The 19,465-nt window shown below is 31.5% G+C and overlaps 1 protein-coding gene and 3 non-coding genes across 4 annotated transcripts in view; 1 reads left to right on the plus strand and 3 right to left on the minus strand.

The window, feature by feature from the left end:
• LOC143911721 (uncharacterized) overlaps positions 1–10,663 on the minus strand; it is a 42,666-nt gene extending 32,003 nt beyond the window's left edge. Inside the window, exon 1 of the mRNA XM_077430750.1 lies at positions 10,578–10,663. The gene's annotated coding sequence lies outside the window, so the exon portion shown is untranslated. The remainder of the gene's footprint in view (positions 1–10,577) is intronic.
• Positions 6,874–6,945, minus strand: TRNAE-UUC (transfer RNA glutamic acid (anticodon UUC)). The gene has a single exon. It is a non-coding gene; the product is annotated as a tRNA-Glu (tRNA).
• Positions 10,664–16,074: 5,411 nt separating the features above from the next.
• On the minus strand, positions 16,075–16,148 carry TRNAT-AGU (transfer RNA threonine (anticodon AGU)). The gene has a single exon. It is a non-coding gene; the product is annotated as a tRNA-Thr (tRNA).
• Positions 16,149–17,354: 1,206 nt separating this feature from the next.
• Positions 17,355–17,436, plus strand: TRNAS-AGA (transfer RNA serine (anticodon AGA)). The gene has a single exon. It is a non-coding gene; the product is annotated as a tRNA-Ser (tRNA).
• The last annotated feature ends 2,029 nt before the right edge of the window (positions 17,437–19,465 follow it).

Raw genomic sequence — 19,465 nt, forward strand, 5'->3', positions numbered from 1 at the left:
TATATCTACTAGATGGGCTCGTTTTAAATAGGAAATAATTTATTTGTCTATCGTTTGTATCCGGAGCTGTTGACAGCTTCAATTGTCTACTCGTTTGTCATTCGTACACAATTTCGGATACTTAAATGAAGACGCCTCATCGTCAATTTAGCCTATTTAAAACTTTATTTATAGGTTTTTTTTATTAAGATACAAGAATAAACTGTAAAAGTATGTCTGTAAGGATATCGTCTCTTTAAATATAATGTTAATGATTATTTTTTCAGTTTTCCGTGCACAAGGTTTACTATACACTATTTAAAAAAATGTAATACTTTTTTCTTTTGAATTGTATTCATTTATTAATCAAGAAACTATGCCAAATAAAAGGACATTTAAAATTTTTCTATTTTTTTCTACAAAAGAATCCGGTCTTTTCTCAATTAAAACTGATATTAAAATTAATCAGAAACGTATATAAAAACGTCGAATGGTATCATAGGAAACACTTGGAAACGTAATGGAAAATTCCACAAAAAGAGCACGCTTCTTTGTACTCCATTGTGGTTCACATTAACCTGATATATGTACTTACATACATACATATGTATGTATGTATAATATTAAATATATTTTCGCACATATTGTAAGAATATGCCAATTAATAAGCTTTTTTATTTATAAAATAATTCTACATATATACATATACATACATGTACATACGTATATGTATACGATACATTCTCAGGTTTATTTAGGATCACACCCTCTGTAGACAACTCCGAAGTTCGCCGAGTTGATTAGTTCAAAAAGCTCTCAATTAATAAGTCTCAGCATGCACGCTGATGGATGCCATTTCTTAATCAGCGGTCCGCAAACATGGCCAATATTTATTCGACGACTTAAGTCATCAAACGAATTCACGCCCTTGCTTCAACTCCTTCCCACCCGGGAAACTACCCTTGGTTATGTCTTGTTCCTGCCGTAGAATCTCACATAGTTTCGTCGTGCAAGGGGTGGTGTTCTCAGCGCTTTGCATTCAACCACCCTCCCTGAAGCATTTTGTCTTCATGAGTTGGCCTCAAAGAAAGGGGGTGAATGAGGCAAGGGGAGGAGATTCTGCAGTTACGTGACGTCACGATTTAATATAACAGCTGCTATTCTATGGTTCCCAATTTTTCTGAAGAGAATCTGAATACGATTCACTTCAGAAAATTTGAGAAAGTTTTATTTCGTTTTAAATAATATATGTACATACATATGTACATAGATAATTCAATCTATTAAATTTGGAATCAACAAACCGAGTTCTTTTAAATATAAGTTTTTAGCTTAACAAGTTTTACATCGACGTTATTTGTTCCGTACAGCCTTTCTGAAGTACCACGAAATAAATGAAAAGTAGATAAATTTCAGAAGATACAAGTCATACATTTAATTGAGTCTTTGGAGATTTTTTTTTTAATTGAAAAGTAAGTAAAAATATTTATTTGTATATAAATAAAATGAAAATACACATGACTGTAGCCAACATCAAATTGTATTTTATTATGATATACATATACATACATATATACATAGTTGGAAAATCGCTGTTTGAACTTTCAAGTTTTAATCGAAAAGCATCTGTAGAGGAAAATTGTCATTGCAAGTCTTAAATAGTACATTTTCAGTACTATAATAAAGTTAAAATGAAACATTGTAGTAGGTACTCAAATAAAATGTATTATTAAGTAGAAGCAATTTATAATTTCTCATACATTAAAATGATATTACAGTATTCAATGTTTGCTGTTTAATATATAACATCGATACATATCATTGATTGAGCTGTCAAAAGTCAGTGTATTGAGTGAGTCATCTGAGTATGTTAGGAACGAGTCCTGAGGACACTAGACTATTTCCACTTGGGTAAACCACCCTTCGCACTTTGTATAATAGCAATAATCCGCATTTGTGTGACACGAGTGAATGACTCACGTGGGATTTGCGCGGAATTTCCGATAAAGTCGATCATGTATTGCGAGGGAAAATGAAGCTGTATAAAGTAAGAGTATTAAAGAGAGAACATTGTTACTATTTTAAATTTCTGAATTAAACAATGAGCAATGCAAATACTACTGCGTCTATCGTAATAATGCTTTTATGGGGAAACAAATGCATATGTATGTATGTATTTTCGGCGACATAAATATGTAAGGCGTTGCAATTATTTATCCCCACATGGTGATGTTTCTTGTCGATCGTCACCCCGCTGCAACACCCCTCATATTGGCGCTGGAGTGGAATAAGAATTGGTGGAAGGACTAAATTGTTCAATTTAGCGTCGTTATTCAGTAGCGAGATTAACGCGCACCGGCGGCACGCGTGCTGTGAGCTTTCAACGGCAGGGGTCGCAAAAATTGCACCCCCGAGGGTTAAGTTCCTTGTGTCCCTCGTGATAAGGGTGCCCTGTCCCACTATCCCCCTCGTGAGGGGGACAGTCGCCGTATGGACACCCTAAATCGGAACGCCATCATAATGCATACACTAGTGCCAGTTTCACAAATCTGCGAAATTGATTTTGTTCCATTGAAAAACTTATATAAATTTAAAATATGTCATTTTTATGAAAAAAAACATGTAATCAATCAAAGTCTGATCGTTAATATATAATATGTATATACATTTAAAATTATCAAATTATAATATTTTTCAAATTATCAAAAACTATTAAAGATCGACCAGCCGTGAAGATTGGACATCAAATTTAAGCATATTAAAAATACAATATGAATTGGCGAATAATACAAATTTTGATAACATAATAACAGACGATGTTAACTTTGATATTCGTTTGAAACTTTCGAGTTACAATAATTGTAATAGAATAAGGAAAAATATTTTAGTTTTGTTTTCACATCTTTCATGGAACTCCAGCATCAATTAGACACTTTCGTTACGTTTTTTGTAACCAGCTATCACATTCCGAAACATTTTTTAGCTCGTGACGTTGTTGTAGTCCTCAAAATCCAAAAATGAATAAATTTATTATATTTAATTGAAAAAAAATTGTCTGTGTCGCCTTTTTTTCTTACAGTACATTACAAATAATAAATAAATTAAAAAGACAATAAGTGCATCTTTATGCCGTCTAATATACATTTTTTTAATTTTCACAAAACATAAAAATGCTTGAAAAATATGTTCTCGTTGTTGCGACATTGCCAATATGGGGTATTTATAAAATTAAATAAAAGGCTTATATTTTAGTTCTTGTAATTGTATTTGAATAATACAACTTGAATAATATTTTTTTTCTTTAATACAACAAAACAAAGTAAGGGGCGCAAAATTTGATATTTGCCAAGGGCAGCAAAAACATTGCTACGGCTCTACACCCGACGCTTTCAAAAAGGAGAATATAGGGCGATTCATGCAAGCATGTCTTATTGTTGTTGTTGTTATGATTATTATACATTTAAATTTATTTTAATTCATGTATCAAATCCATTCTGAAACCACCAGCTGAAACACAAGTCCGAATAAAAATTTGTTTGTGTGACGCAATATTTACACGTGTGTAAGTCTAGCTTAAGTCCTCCAAATAGACACTCAATTGACGATACATTCGAAAAGTGGTAAATAAAGAGCGAATGCACTTCTCGGCGAGTGTGCAATGATGATTCATTCTTTGCAACATCCCTTGCGACATGCATTTCGATTTCCAATACTGGTTTCGAACGTCGTTTCCTACAATTTTTTTTTGTATGAGTTTTTATTTACATTTTAAAATCGGCTAGTAGTTTAGTATGTAGATGTTGTGAAGTAGGAAGTACAAATGCTGTGTTTTCTCTTTCTTTTTGTTTAATTTCTAATATGGAATGGTGCATTTCAGCTAGTGGTAGACTAAAAACAAAGCTCAACACAAGAAATATACAAGGAAAAGCAGTGATACAATGCACAGTGTACAATTGTACCTATACAATGACTCACTGACACGAAATGCGCTCTCCAAGACCGTAAATAAGGCTCATTCTTTTTAGCATACCCAATATTGTACATATTTTTGTGTATGCAATACCAAAATCAACAGATCACCTTCTTGAAAGCACATACAGATATACATATGTATAAAAAAAACATTTTTTTTTAAATAAGGGTAAAAATCCATCGATTTGAGCACATTGCGTGAAAAAAAGTAATTAACGAGTCAATTTGTGAGTCGGCCTATTTTCAAAGCACTTTTTTATTTATATGTATATACAATTTCGCAAACAATTCGTGAAGCATGAATCATTGTTAAGTTTGGTAAATCGGCCGCGCTGAGAAAGTTATTAGCAAACGCGCTAAAATTTAATTAACCCGCGAGCTCTTAGGAGTAAATTTAACACACTCGAAGTTTTAAACAGATTACGTTGCCGAGCAGGAGCAGGGGTTGCGAACAATTACACCTGCCACCGCATGTACACTGTGCAGCGGTTGCTAAATTCAATTCGTGAATATTAGACACCTCTATATATTACATTTGGGTTTAATCAATGAAATCAACCTGGTTATTCTAAAAAATAATTACAATTATACCAAAGTAAAGTGAAGTCGCTAAAAACTATACTACTAAGGCCTGCCAGATTATTAGATTTCCAAATCGGAACATTTAATTTCAATTGCAAACGCCCCCCCCCCCCCCTCCCTTATATACCATCCAAAATGTGTTTTATTTTACATTTTACAAAAGATTTGGGCGCTGTGGTTAGTCTTATGAAATCAAAATAAAATATAACATGAAAACAAGAGTTAAAAAAGGTACAAATGTAGGTACAGATTTTATAAGAATGATAAAAAAAACTAATGAGAAGCCTGCACTTACACAAATTTAATTTAAGATCATTCATTTTGTATAAAATATTTATTTTTTATGTATATATTTGAATCGAATTCGTATAAGTTAAAAGTGGTATGTTGGAAATATTTGTTTTTGTTTTTTTATTTTATTTATTCAATCTAATAAAAACAAATACAAGCATTTGTGTTAACAGAAAAAATACTATTCCTATATTACTATTAATATTTCCTTTACTTTAGAATTGGCGATTAATAATTTCAAGAATGATCACAACTATGTAGCTAAGGCTTCCAATCCCGGGATCCCGGTGTTTTCTGGTACCGTGAAACCCAGTGCTGAGACTATTCTGAATACCGGGATTATGGTGCTGGCAAAAATTCTTTAAAAATATTATTTTTACAAAAATAATAAGGAAAAATCATAAAACAACATTATATAATGAACAATAGTTGGATGAGCAATGACAATCATAGTCCATTTGTTTTCTCTGACCGTTTCGATCGGAAATTCCTAGCACCGCAATCCCGGTGCTGAAGTAATCTTCCGGGATTGGAAGCACTATAATATAGCTCACAAAACTATAATACTTAGATCTGGAGTAGTTATTAATCTTATAGTTTTGTAATAGTATTACAAAACTATAATACTTATATCTGGAAAATATTTTATGTATTAAAAAGAGATTTTTATTGTATGAAATATTTTCAACCAAAATTTAGTTGAAAATATGTAATACAGCAACAAGATGTAATAAATGTATAGTTTAAATATTTCCCAGTATATAAAATAATTATTGTAGGTACATACTCGTACATATATGTAGATATGTAATTTTCATTAACTGCTCAATTTTAAATTCATTGTCTTAAAACTCTGCAAATTTATAAATATCATATTATGTAGATTCTAAATACTATGTATAATATCTATGTACATACATTGCATAAGAAGTACATTTGATGATTGAATAAGTTCATGCCCGAATTCCATACGGTTTTTACGTCTAAACGGGCACGAACTTATGCATACATCTAATACTTAATCAAATTAAAAATGGAAAATTATGCGGAGGGTGTGTATAATTAATTGGATTATGTTTTGATTTTGTTTTAACTAACGAAGAAATATGGAAATATTTGTTTTCGTAAAATGTGGTTATGATCAAATTATTTAATTTTAATTCAGCTTTCGGCTCGTGCCAGATTTTAATGTCTGATCGTTCCAATTTATCTCTTTATGGGAAGTATCTTACACCGAAAATGGTATCACTTATGTACATACGTCAAATAGATTTTTCAGGATTAGTGACCTTCCCCAGAGTGGTTATCCCGGAAGGTGTCTTGGGACTTGAAGATTAAAAGCTCTGACAATGATAGGCTTTGTGTGAGTCGGCTGAGCTTTTATTCGAATTAAAACTTACGGTAAAGTTTACTCTTCACCAAAGAGATTAATCTCTTTAATGTATTTCTCGCACGCTTACATGTACTTAAAATAACATATGTATATGTACATATATTGCGTAAATATGTATATAATATGTATTATGTAGTTAAATTAATTATTTTTCCTTGTATATTTTACGCGAGTAGACATCAACGTTTCCGGAGATTTTAATTAAAACTATTTTTCAGCGAGGAGGAAAAAAATAGGGTGGTAATTTAAGGATGTATGTATACCCGGCTCTGCTCTTAATTTGCTCCACGACAAAGTGGATTTTCCTGGTAGGGTGAGAGAGTTTATTAAAACTGCTAAGCAATTTAAACCTCAAAATTTTCTTTATAAAATCGAGGAAAATGCACGCCGATTTTGTTTATTTAAATTACAAAGTTTTTCAATTTTACCATAGGTGTCGCTTTTTAGCATAGCAATATATATATATATATATATATATATAAATATATATATATATATATATATATATATATATATATATATATATATATATATATATATATATATAAATAATAATAATACTCACAATTTATTAATTTATTTATTGAAATATGTATTATTATATTTTTTGTGTAAAAAGAATACTATGAAATAAGTAAAAAAAGTGGAAAAAGTATTTCCCGTACCGGGAATCGAACCCGAGCCTCCTGGGTGAAAGCCAGGTATCCTAGCCACTAGACCATACGGGATATGATGGTTTGTGTCATAAATTCTGTATATTAACTAAAACAAATACATATGTATGCATGCACATGTGTCTATATTGAAACTAAATTTATTTTAGTCTCACTCTGTAATTTTTTTTAGAAAACGAAGATATATAAGAAAAGATTTAATATTAAAATTTTAACATCGTTAATGACTTCCGAATTACCCACCATAAATGTATTATATAACATGTGAATACAATATTTATATGAACGTAAATTTACATACATTATCTCTTTTAATTAAGATTACGAAACGATAAGTCACGAATTTTGAAGAAACATAACTCGATTTTAATGCCGTTTTGATAGATCAATTTTTTGAACATTAAGAGGGCTGTACACCCGAAACCTTAATTTTGTTACCGTTCCTTTCTTCGATATTTATATTGAGTGTATGTATATATTGAGTGAATGCGACAATATATATATATTTAGTGAATGTTACAGTTGCGCTTCAACCAGATAAAACGTATTTTAAATTGACAAAATCGAGGTTTCGTATTCTCCTATTTTCTCCTCCAAAACTGGACCAATTTTTAAAAAAAATTTCATCATCGGTATGAGAAAGATACTTTCTGTGCATCTATTGGCGTATCAGCGTCAAATAAGCACGCTGGACTCGTTTCGTGGGTGTAAAAAAGAGGCGATTTTATAGATATTTGGCGGCTCCTAGCTCCTATAAAAAATAACTAATCAAAAAAGTAAAACGATAGATGCACCCAAATGGTGGATATCCATAGCATATTAAAAATAATTTCTCTAGTGCCATAATTGAGGAAGGGAGAAGTACAGTACGTTTGTATGGACAAGGCGCTGCTGTCCAGCCCTCTTAACGAAGAAAAAATAGACGTGAAAAATAAAAAGTGATAAATGTTATATTACTTCCCCGTTATATTGTTTGTGAATAAATGTATTTTTGTCCATGTATATTTTATTTTTTCTTTTATTAGACATTCCATTCTTTGTTGTTTTTTTATTATTTGTAATTATTATTATTATCCACTATTATATTGTTGATTATTTTTATGATTGTGTGTATATATTTATGATTTTTAAATGTGTTGTTTGTGTATATATGTATGTACATATATGTTTTGTTTTTGTCATGTCTAATTTCTTTAGTTATTATTTTGTTTCTTTTCTGTTGTATTTTTGACCAATGTGGCGCATTAGGAATTCCTGTAATGCTACAATGGTCCAAACTTTAAGTAAATGCCGCCCCAAAATTTTTTTCCAACCTTCGATTGTAATTTAAAAAAAACTGCGCCAAATGTACGAATACTATTTTTTTATTTTGAAAACACAAACTACTTCAAAATACTGATATTAAGTAAATCAACTTCATCAATATACTACAGTTTTACCCTTCTAACTTTAACATTAGCAAATTCTTTAATTAGATATGTGTCTAAAGTGGCAGCTAATGTAAATTCGATAAAAATTAATGACAAATTTCTAAGTTTTGATTAGCTTTTCGAACTTCTTCAGTAGTATTTTTTTTCAAACCTTTCAGTAGTGTTCGGAAAAAAAATCTTTCCCCACTAGATACAGCGATAGAGAGTGTTAATAAATATCAGATACAAAGTAACAGAGTTAGAACAATATTCAGATACAAAGTAATTAAGTTATTTTGGCACAAATAATTTAAAATATCCAAAGATTTCATAGCATATAGTAGCATTCGAGATACATCACGTAATTCTTCTTTAAGATCATTTCCATTTATATCTGATTCATTTTCGGCCGAAAGTATTAACTGGAGACTGGTATTGTCATGGTTTTGTTTCTAGTTTTAAATTGTCATATAAAAACTGAAAAATTTTGCTATGGCTTTCCAGAAGTGTGAATCGTTCATTCAGAAAATTTTGAGTTATATCCAGAATAGAATTGAATAAATTTATGTTATTATTCTCCTCTATGAAATCGTTGCATTTTCCGTCTGGTTATAGCTTCTGTGGCAGGAAATTCTGAACTGCATTCAAGATTCTCTGCAATCTCAATATCAGCAATCTTGATGTGATCATATCCAGATTGTCCATAACGTTTCACTTTTTGTATGGTTTATAGTAACATCCTTACGTAATCTGACAAATTTATAATTACACATTGCAAAGGCTTCGAGTCTGAATTTATTTCAACTAAAATAAAATTTCTTAGCACTTCCCAACGCTTTCTAGAACCAGAAAAAAGTGACAAGTTCTTGTATAATAGCTAAATAGTGGCGTGCGATAAATCATAAATCGTATACATCAATATCGGACTAAAATAGAAAGGCGTTGCGTAAAGATTTTAATTTATTGAATGGTTCACATCGTATTTTAATTTCGCTGCTTATTCCGCCCCTCCTAAGGTGTCCCCTGATCACTGTATCATAGCACGGCACGGCCCTGATGTATATTCATACTCTCGTGTAAATATTTTTCTTATTACTTACGCATATTGAGTCAGGCTATTCAGCTGATGGCAATTTAATTTGTCAGTCCATTAAGGTGCGATACTTATAATAATATTAGTATAAAAATTCGAATCGATAAAATGTAAATAAACAGCTATTTTATGTAAACGGGAAAGTTTTTCCGAGCATGAAAATTAGATCTCGTACAAAATGAAAGACGAAGGGAAAATTGAGAACTGGGTCGGTCCCCTATTCTACAAATTCTTGGTTCCCTTTTCTTAGTATTTCTAGTCCCCTAGGAAAACGCCTACTTTTCCTTTTGACTTAGGTGAAAAGAAATCTACTTATTTTGTAATTTGGCCATCTCGTCCACCCTTGTGCAATAAACAAGTCGTGAGAGCTGTGTAGTAGACCGTGCTCTATCGCCTCAAAGAATATTCGTCTCATGTATCTAACATTCATCGGTAATTTTACTAAAACAATCTTTTCATTTAAACTTCACATAATATAACACTTTTTTAGGACATTAAATATTTGCAGTAAAAATCGATTCCTTGCAGATTTTTCCATTTCCTTCTTACGTCAACGCTTGCAATTTTAGCTTGAGATATACTATTCTAAAATGAATAAATTTTGAAAGATGCAACGGGGCTGCCAGATAAAACTGAATTATGTTGGGACATAATTTATGTAAACACTCGACCCTTCTGCTGGGGAAACTTCGTCGAATTTTCGCCAGAGACCGCCAACATTTTCATTATTCTAATTAATTGAATTATACGCTCATTGCGTTACGATATTCATATACATATACCTCATCGCTACATGTTTCCGATATAATTTATTTTTACTTTTACTGGCTCAATATTTTTAAAGAATGCCGACACCTTTTGCAAACAAAATAAATTATCGTAGAATATACATATGTATGTATTTATGTATCAATGTAGATACAAATATACGTATGTACATGATTACATGTACATACGTATATGATTACATGTACATACATGTACACTATTTGAAATATTGTATGGTTTATAGTGTAAATATATGTACATATCTATGCGTTTATTGGTAATTAGACTAGAGGGACTAGGCTAGTCCCCTAAACTTTACACAAATCCAAAATTCAATTAAAATAAATTCAAATCGTTTTCCATATTAATATTGTTCACTCGGATTAGTGAAGTTCATAAACCGGAATCGACCTTACCTGAGATAGTGGCTTGTTATGGTACAGTCTGCCGCGTCGTTCGCTTGCACGAACTCGCCGTCTCCATTCTGTTCCTTCGCGGTACTGGCAAATTGTTACATATGTATAGTTGTTCCGTCAGAGACAAATAGTTTTTTTACTCGTCTTTCAAAGCACTTAAGTAATTTTCACAAAGAATATACTGATTTGTCCATCAAACATCATTCTGAACTACATCTTTTGTTAAAATAACATTTTACACAAAACTTCTTGTGTACACATATGGAAAGAGTCTCGGCAAAAAATTTTTTTTTTGCTGTCCAAACCTAGTCGTCTATATTTAAAGTCAAGGGACGCCACTGATATATAAATATGTATGCAATCTCAAATCGGACGGTAATATCGGGTTCAATTATGTATAATACATCGCGGCAAACAAGCACTTTTGTCTAGAAGTATAGATTTACGCTTGGGATTTGCTCATCTCCGCTCTTATCTGGCAATTTCCAGTCGTTTTTCCTTCATCCGATCCCTTGCTTCTCTTGTCATTCTCCCTGCAGGCAGTTGCAAGTGCAATTTAGTAGCTGGGAAAATCCATATTGGCTGGTGCAATAGGGGAAAGCAAGTCCAATCACTGTTCAAACAAAAGCATCCATTTCCCATTAACGAGAATGCGGTCTGTTGATTTGAAATAAGCGAGTTGTGGATAGGGTGACAATATTGCAAAATCCATTGGTACAAGCACTATAAATACCTATTATTCAATCGCAGCTCATAAAGCGACTATTTTTAAGGATGCAGTTTAAGCTAAATAGAGATCCGTCACAATCTAAAACAATATTACCTAAACTAACCAAACTTTTAGAGAGAAGGTATGTATGTACATATGTAGTACATATAATACGTGCCTGGGAATCAATTGAAAAATGGAAAAGTCACTAGGGATGCTTGTCGCGAATTTTCTCTGTAGATAATGCGTTAGTGCAGACCCTCGAGGGATTCTTCCACCAGTACTGACATCTCCCCCGTTGAATAATGATGGATAGGTTCGACGAAGGAAGAAGGGGAGGCTGTGTTAAATGCAAACATCGGGCGGCCTCCGGGGGTGGTAAAAAAAAAAGGCAAACGATTCATCATACTCTGGCAGCACGACGTTACCCAAGGACCAAACCAGTTTTGACATCACAATTAGGCTAGAATATTTATCAACTCTGTCCGGTGAAAATGGTAGAAGCTGCTTCGGGACCAGCTCGTCCATCATCCCAAGACATGTTTGTTCCCTTTGCTTATTTTTACGCAAGCCAAATGACTGCGATAAGTGAAATAGGCATTTTCGCTGGATCTCACACATCATAAATAATGAAAGCATAATTGTATGTAGGTGCATATGTATTATATACATATGTATACACAGGGTGACCATATTTCCAAGGAATCAAAACGGGATCCTCCGCAAAAAAATTGTCCTCCTACCAAAATAAAAAAAATGTGTTGCACGTCCAAACATTTTATAATTTTTCCATCAAATAACAATTGATATTTTCAAGGAATTCATTATTTTTTTTAGAATGCACAATTCTTGTGTACAAGGAAAGTATAAACAAGATAAAAAAAAATACATATGTACATAATAATTTCAATGTTCATGCGCCGCTGATTTCTTTTTCTGAAACGTGTAACTAACAAATAAAATAACTTTAAATTTTGCAAAAAGATATTCTCGGTTTCTTTTAATTGTAAAAATTATGCGCAACTGAAAATTTAGATTTTTTTTTAATTATCATTTCCTCTTTTGTTAAATAATATTATAATTTAAACCGGAAAGTACACTTCTTTAAAATAATAAAATGAAACAAAATAAATGAAATATAATATAATATTGCATTTTACAGTTATTTCAAAATAATAACGACGATAATAATACACACAAAGCGATTTTTTTTTCAGAAACATGTAGAATAATTCATGTTACAAATTTTATTTTAGAGTTACATTTAAATGTAACTTAATAAAATGAATATATGTACAAATGTAGGTACATATGTACATGCATATGAATATATGAATGAAAATGTATATTTATATAATAATATTTGTTTTTGGGAAACAAATTGATTCGGAAAAATATAAAAATATACATACATATGTATGTATGTATTTTTTTATATTTTTTTTCTGTCCATTAGTGAACAGACAAAACGGGACAAATCAAACAATTTCACGAAAGCGACGGAATGAACTCAAAGCACGTAAAAAACGAGACTGTATCAACCAAAACGGGATGGTCACTCTATGTACATACATATGTACATATATACCACTGTCATTGCATCTTTAATTATCCTTTTTTACTGAAAAAAATGCATTATATTATTTATCCATAGTTTTAACTCAGCTATACACGTCTTAAGAATTATTTAGCAATGATTAGTCTAATCCGAGTATTGAATATGTTCATAACAATCATATTATATACTGAAAAATCATGAAGAGACGGTATATCAGTAAGAGTACATTTTTGAGCTTTCAACACGTGCTCGTTCTCACATGCCAGCCGAATTTACTATCGAGAAAAAATGAAGGAATGGGAGGGGGGGGGGATAAATTTCTTGCGAACCACTTTTCATACTCCCTCGAAAATGGCGAACGGCAAAAGGAAGGGCGATCATAAAAATGATCGTAAAAAATTCAACAAAGGCATAATGGTCGCGAACGGTGGAGCCGCGAATGGGAAATTCCTTATCATGAAGCGATTCCATTGCTGAAATTACTGCCATATTTCCCTTGTTATGAAATAATGTACAAACAGTCGTATACCTATGTATTACATATACATATATACATATGTGTGGGAGCAGTCACGGGTGAGAGATCACGTATTTTTATGTGTACATATAATCTCCGTTTGTATATATTTTTTTCACTTATCTTTCGTACGATTTCTTATGGAATAATATTCAGTAAGAGATTATATTATAATGCTTTTACGAAAAAGGTCACGTCGAATGGATGATAAATTGCGTTACTTTTCTTTAGATAATGTGAGTTTCGCGTTTACAAGCCCGACGCGACGTAGAGAAAATTTTTGTCATCATATCCTGTTCATTCCATTTTGATTATACTGAGCAACAACAAAAAATTACCAGAGCGGAGACTAATCAATCGTTACTAAATTTGACCCACTGAATTCAAATATGATAATGATTTTTGTTGGTTCGCGATCGTTTACGAGATTTGAGTGTTTAAAAAAATGCGTAATCTTTACAGTTTTTTGGCTTTTGCCGTGCTCAAAGTGAGCATTGGAATCAATAGTCAGATTTTTTTTCTATTGATAGTGATATTTCATTGTTTTAAAATACTTATAATTAATGGTTTAGAGAATTTTATAAGTCAAAAATATATATTTTTGTACGGATTTCTTTTTCCGTGCTATTTTGCATTTATTTGACCAGTTGTTTATTTCACCATATTTATAAGGATTGGTTTTCTATCTCAATATTTTTTTTATCTAAACGTACTAACTCGACCGGTAATTGCGTTAGAAAGACCTTCGTTGTATACATATTTGTGAGGCTGATAGCGTTGGTGCAGCGAGATGCCATGCCAGTACCTCACAGAGTACAGCGGTCGGACTAACCTGCTACATTGCTTGCACCAACGTATTTCAATATTTTTTCAATATTTTTTTTATATTTTTTTTAAACCAAAAAAATTCTACATATTATATTTATTTCAGTACTTCGAACCGTTATTTTTTCTCCGTTCTGGTTTTATTCCGGTTCTGGTCAAAAAATATACATATCGGATCGGTTCCGAAAAATTTTTGAAAATTTTAAATGTTTTTATTTGTATTAAAATTTTATTTTCTACCATAATTTGGAACATTTTATGGTACTTGAAATCGGTTTTTCCGGTTTTCGGTTCAGTTTCGGTTCGAATCCCTGATTCATTTATCCATTATATGAGCTGGTATATTTGAAAGTGGCAATATTTAAAAAAAATACTGGTGGCCTATAATAAGTATAACCTCGACTGTGGGTGGCACTACAGCAGTGGTTATCAGGCGAAATTTTACCGTGGCCGCACAGGTGATAATAGTGGTCCCATAGAAATGTCTGGTGGCCGCACCAAATTGAATCAAATAAATTAAAGTTACAAAAAAAGTGGATCAATTTATTCATAAAATAAAATAAATTTTAACATTTTGGTATCTATTTATTTAATAATAATGCAAATGGAAATTGCTCAATACTCCTTTCTTCCAATGCAAGCCGCATTGCTGCTTCTAAGTTTGCGTCTGTCAGCTGATTTCTAAATTTGTTTTTAATAAAGTGCATTACACTGAATGATCTTTCGCAATATACGTTAGTGGGAAAAATAGACAATATTAATAAAGCAATTGTTGCCAAATCTTTATATTGGTTTGTTTCATTGTCAACGTATATTTCCGACCAAAATTTTTTAACCGAAATATTATTAAAATGGTTATTGAGTACTTGATCATGACTAATTTCTAATAATGCATATTTTACGTTAGCCCAGTTAATTAATCTCAATACTGAAAATGGTTTTAATCTATTTTGTAGTACTATGAAATTTTCATTTGTTATCATAATAAAAGGAGAAGATACAAAAGAAACAGTTTTAAAAAAATTCAATTCTTCGAACCTTTTATCAAGTTCCAGATTCAGAGATTTAAGACACTCTATTATTTTAAATTTTAATTTTGAAGTTGTGTCTGTCATATTATCTATCAAATCACTAACAGAAGATAAAATTGAAAAATTGTCATTTTCAACTTCTGTCACAAGGCTTTTCTCTATATTTTTTAGTTTGTCAATGATGAGCATGGTTTCTATTATTGTTAAGTTACTTTTTTGTAGTTTTTAAAATATATTTAATTTTTTTTAAATATTAGTATTATTTACTATTAAGTCGCTGGTGGCCGCAGTAATATCCACTAGTGGCCGCACTTGAGAACCACTGCACTACAGACTGTCCAAGGTGACACCTGTAGACAAACTTTTGTACATACTCAGAAAATACCATCATTAGACATACATAATGATTATACACATATATGAGTTGAAGACACTACGACAACCCCTGCCACTCAACTCTTCTACTGCGGAAACTGCTACTCCGTCATATGTAGATGTTCCTCTTCCCAATTCATCGAGCAAAACTCAAGACTTGATTGCGGTGCGCCTCAATATTGCTGCTTCTTCGCTCAAATGAAGTCCTGCAAAAAATGTTGAGATTTCAGATTTTTTACAAGGTTTTTATATGTTTCACTTATCTAATGGTTCAGGAAATATTTCTACATTCTTCCGATCAGTTTTAAACTTTGCCATTTTGCGCGATTTGGTTACTAATGGAAATTTAAATCGCTTCCGATAGTTCGATGGTGAAAAATAGTCGTAATAAACAAGTTTAAGAATGAAAAAAATTTGGAGACGATGAAGTTTATTATGTAGATAATGTAGAACGCAAATAAAATATATACTTTCGTCTGGAAAGGCCCCGGCGAGATTCGAACTCACGATCTCCTGTTTACTAGACAGGCGCTTTAACCAACTAAGCCACGGCGCCTACAATTTCGTTTGTGAATCACATGTTTCCGACTTTTATTTTCTTACATTTAATATATCATTTCGAAACAGACTTTGAATGTACATATGTATGTATGTTTGTTTGGGTCGAAGATTCCGTGACGTTCAATTTAATAAAAAAACAAATGAATATTCAAATAAATTTAAATAAAATAAAACTATTCAAATAAATTTAATAAAATGTTTACTATTAGATTGGCCATGTTTGAGCGGTTTATGTTACAAATACCGAGCGAAATCGGGTAAAAACAATAGTATACGATATTACGACATTCGCATAGTTATTTTTAATAGATTGATTCTAAGTTATTAGCCATATAAAATATTGACAATTTTAGTATTAAAATTTAGTGAAATCTTCGTTTTTTTTTTCAGACAAATCCGATGAAAACTCAATATTACTAGATCAAAAGTAAACGGGGTAAACCCTCATATGTATATGTAGATGTGTATGTGCTTTGCCACTATATTGTAAAGCACAAACACATTTATATAAATTTGTATTCTACTAATCGCTAATAGCGGCCGAATTCGTTCGATTTAATCGATTTTAATTTAACATCCGACGCTTATTGTGTAATAAAGAATTTTGCGAAAACTTTTGCCATTATCTTAAACATTTACGATTACAGCGCTCGTTATGATGATTGACGGTTCTGGAACTTTTTTAACGAAATATAAAATAAATTTTGATCATAATTGAAAGTCGTTAGGTCTTTACGTAAATATCGCAAATTTTCCAACAACGCTGTAATGGTAAGAATAACGGCCTATAATTTATCATTAATTATAACGGAAAATGTGACGATGAATTCAATGGCCTCCTGAAAACTGTTGATAAAATTAAACCTTATTTAAACCATAATTAAAAAATTAAAAATAATTAATAGAGTAATTCGTTAATCATTTTGAATTCACAATTTATATTGTAAATAAAAAGTTAGAAACCATGAATACGAAAACAAATCAAAATATATCGAAATCGAATTTACTTATGATCATAATACTTCATTTATTCTAATAATAATATATTGAGATGGCGTTTTACTTAGTAAAATATGTCCGTATTTTGATGGAATAAAAATATGTATTTAGATATACATACATACAATAAATTAATTATAATGAATTTGTAAATTGAAATTGTACGGATATATGAGACAACTTAGCGAGCGGGTCGCCATCTGCAGTCGTGGCCGAGCGGTTAAGGCGTCTGACTAGAAATCAGATTCCCTCTGGGAGCGTAGGTTCGAATCCTACCGACTGCGAACTTTTTTATTTTATTATTTTTTTACTATGATTTTTAATATGTATGTATATATGTAAATCAATATAAATTACAAAAATAATCCATTGAAACTCAAATTTATAACATGTTACTAGTTGCTCGGTTACCTAGACACTAACAAGAAGGGAATCGAACCGTTATATTTTTCGTTCCAGTTCGGTAAAAAAAAAAAAAAAAAAAAAAAAATATATATATATATATATATATATATATATATATATATATATATATATATATATATATATATCGGTTCAATTCTGGTTTTCGGTTTGAATTCAAATCCCGTAAAAATCACTAAACGTCATTTGCTCGCTTTGGTAGTTCATCGTGGATTCTTTGAATGGCCGTAATCAGAGCCGTAGCGATGTTTTTGGCGCCCCTTGGCAAATATAAAATTTGTCGCCCCTTCAATATTTTTTCATTAGATTTAAAGAATTTATTTCGTTTCAAAAATACATATTTATTGAAATATTTAATTTCAACGTTTAAAAGTAAAATAAAAATAAAATATATTTATATTATAAATGTCCCACATTTACAATTTCACAATAAACATCTTATTATAAAAGGAATCAGGCCAATTAAAACACAATTAAAATTTCGTGGTTTTTATTTCTTTGTCGATTATTTATCATATATTTTAATTTTTATAAATGTTTGTATCAAATAAAATTTTCTTTATCTAAAACCATATATATGTTTTGACAGGTAACCAATTACATTATTAACAACTTGACTATGATGTATTACAGATACAAAAAAACTGAAGACGAATTTTTCGTGAATTTGGCGTAAGCAAAGTACATACTATTATCAAAATTTATATGAATTGCTAATTCAATTTCTATTGATATATATTTTTTATCATATTATACTATTTTCTGGAAAATCCCTATATCCATTATCGAATTAATATCGATGATCTATAAATATCCTATTCTTTTTGCTGAGGTGCAGTGTTAACCTTATTCCATTTATCAAGTATGAGATTCCAAAGATTTAAAAATTCAAAAAACTTATAATTGTACATTTGAAAGTAAAATGGTTTCGCAAGTGAATGTGAATTAGCAAAATTATGATCGTAATTTATGATGTTTAAAACTGAAAGTACATATGTATATATGCGGTCTCCGTGACGAGACAGAATGTTAAATTACAGAAAACGCAAATATCGGAAGGCAAAGATCGAAAATCGAAAGATCTTAAGTCGAAAGGTCAAAAAAAATGGTGCATGGTAAACGGTACATACTCACGTAATTTGCGCGAGCAGGATACAACAGGAACAAGAGGAACAGGCTTTTCCTCCCGTGTTAATGTGCGCGCGCAGAATACGGGAGGAAAAACATGTTCCTCTTGTTCCTGTTGTATCCTGCTCGCGCAAATTAAGTGAGTATGTACGTGAGTATGTATAAGATCTTTCGATTTTCGATCTTTGCCTTCCGATATTTGTGTTTTCTGTAATTTAACATTCTGTCTCGTCACGTAGCGGGTCTACGTGAGTACTACGTGATAAGTACGTATAACATATACATACATAAGTAGAAACGCTTTTAAGACAAACGTCACATCGAAAAATCATGGCTTGTGAGGTACTTGGACATTCAATTCATAGTGAATTATAAATCAAACTAGTCACAAAAGCCTTTCTTACTACAAACGTGAAAAGAGGGCGATAGTCACCCAACAAGACGACATAATAATAAGTTGCGTCCCCATTCTAGGGCTTTTGTTGGCTACGTCTGATTTTAATTGTTAATGTGCGCGCGCAGAATACGGGAGGAAAAACATGTTCCTCTTGTTCCTGTTGTATCCTGCTCGCGCAAATTAAGTGAGTATGTGCGTGAGTATGTACCGTTTACCATGCACCATTTTTTTTTGATCTATCGATTTTCAACCCATACATGTGTCCTCATTGAAGGCCTATCAGGTAAATCCAAAACACATTGGATTTACCTGATAGGCCTTCCTGGTCTATATGTTACAGTCGAAGTGCATTTTCAGTTTTAATA

The sequence above is a fragment of the Arctopsyche grandis genome, chromosome 1 (assembly GCF_051622035.1).
Source record: "Arctopsyche grandis isolate Sample6627 chromosome 1, ASM5162203v2, whole genome shotgun sequence".
Classification (NCBI taxonomy): domain Eukaryota; kingdom Metazoa; phylum Arthropoda; class Insecta; order Trichoptera; family Hydropsychidae; genus Arctopsyche; species Arctopsyche grandis.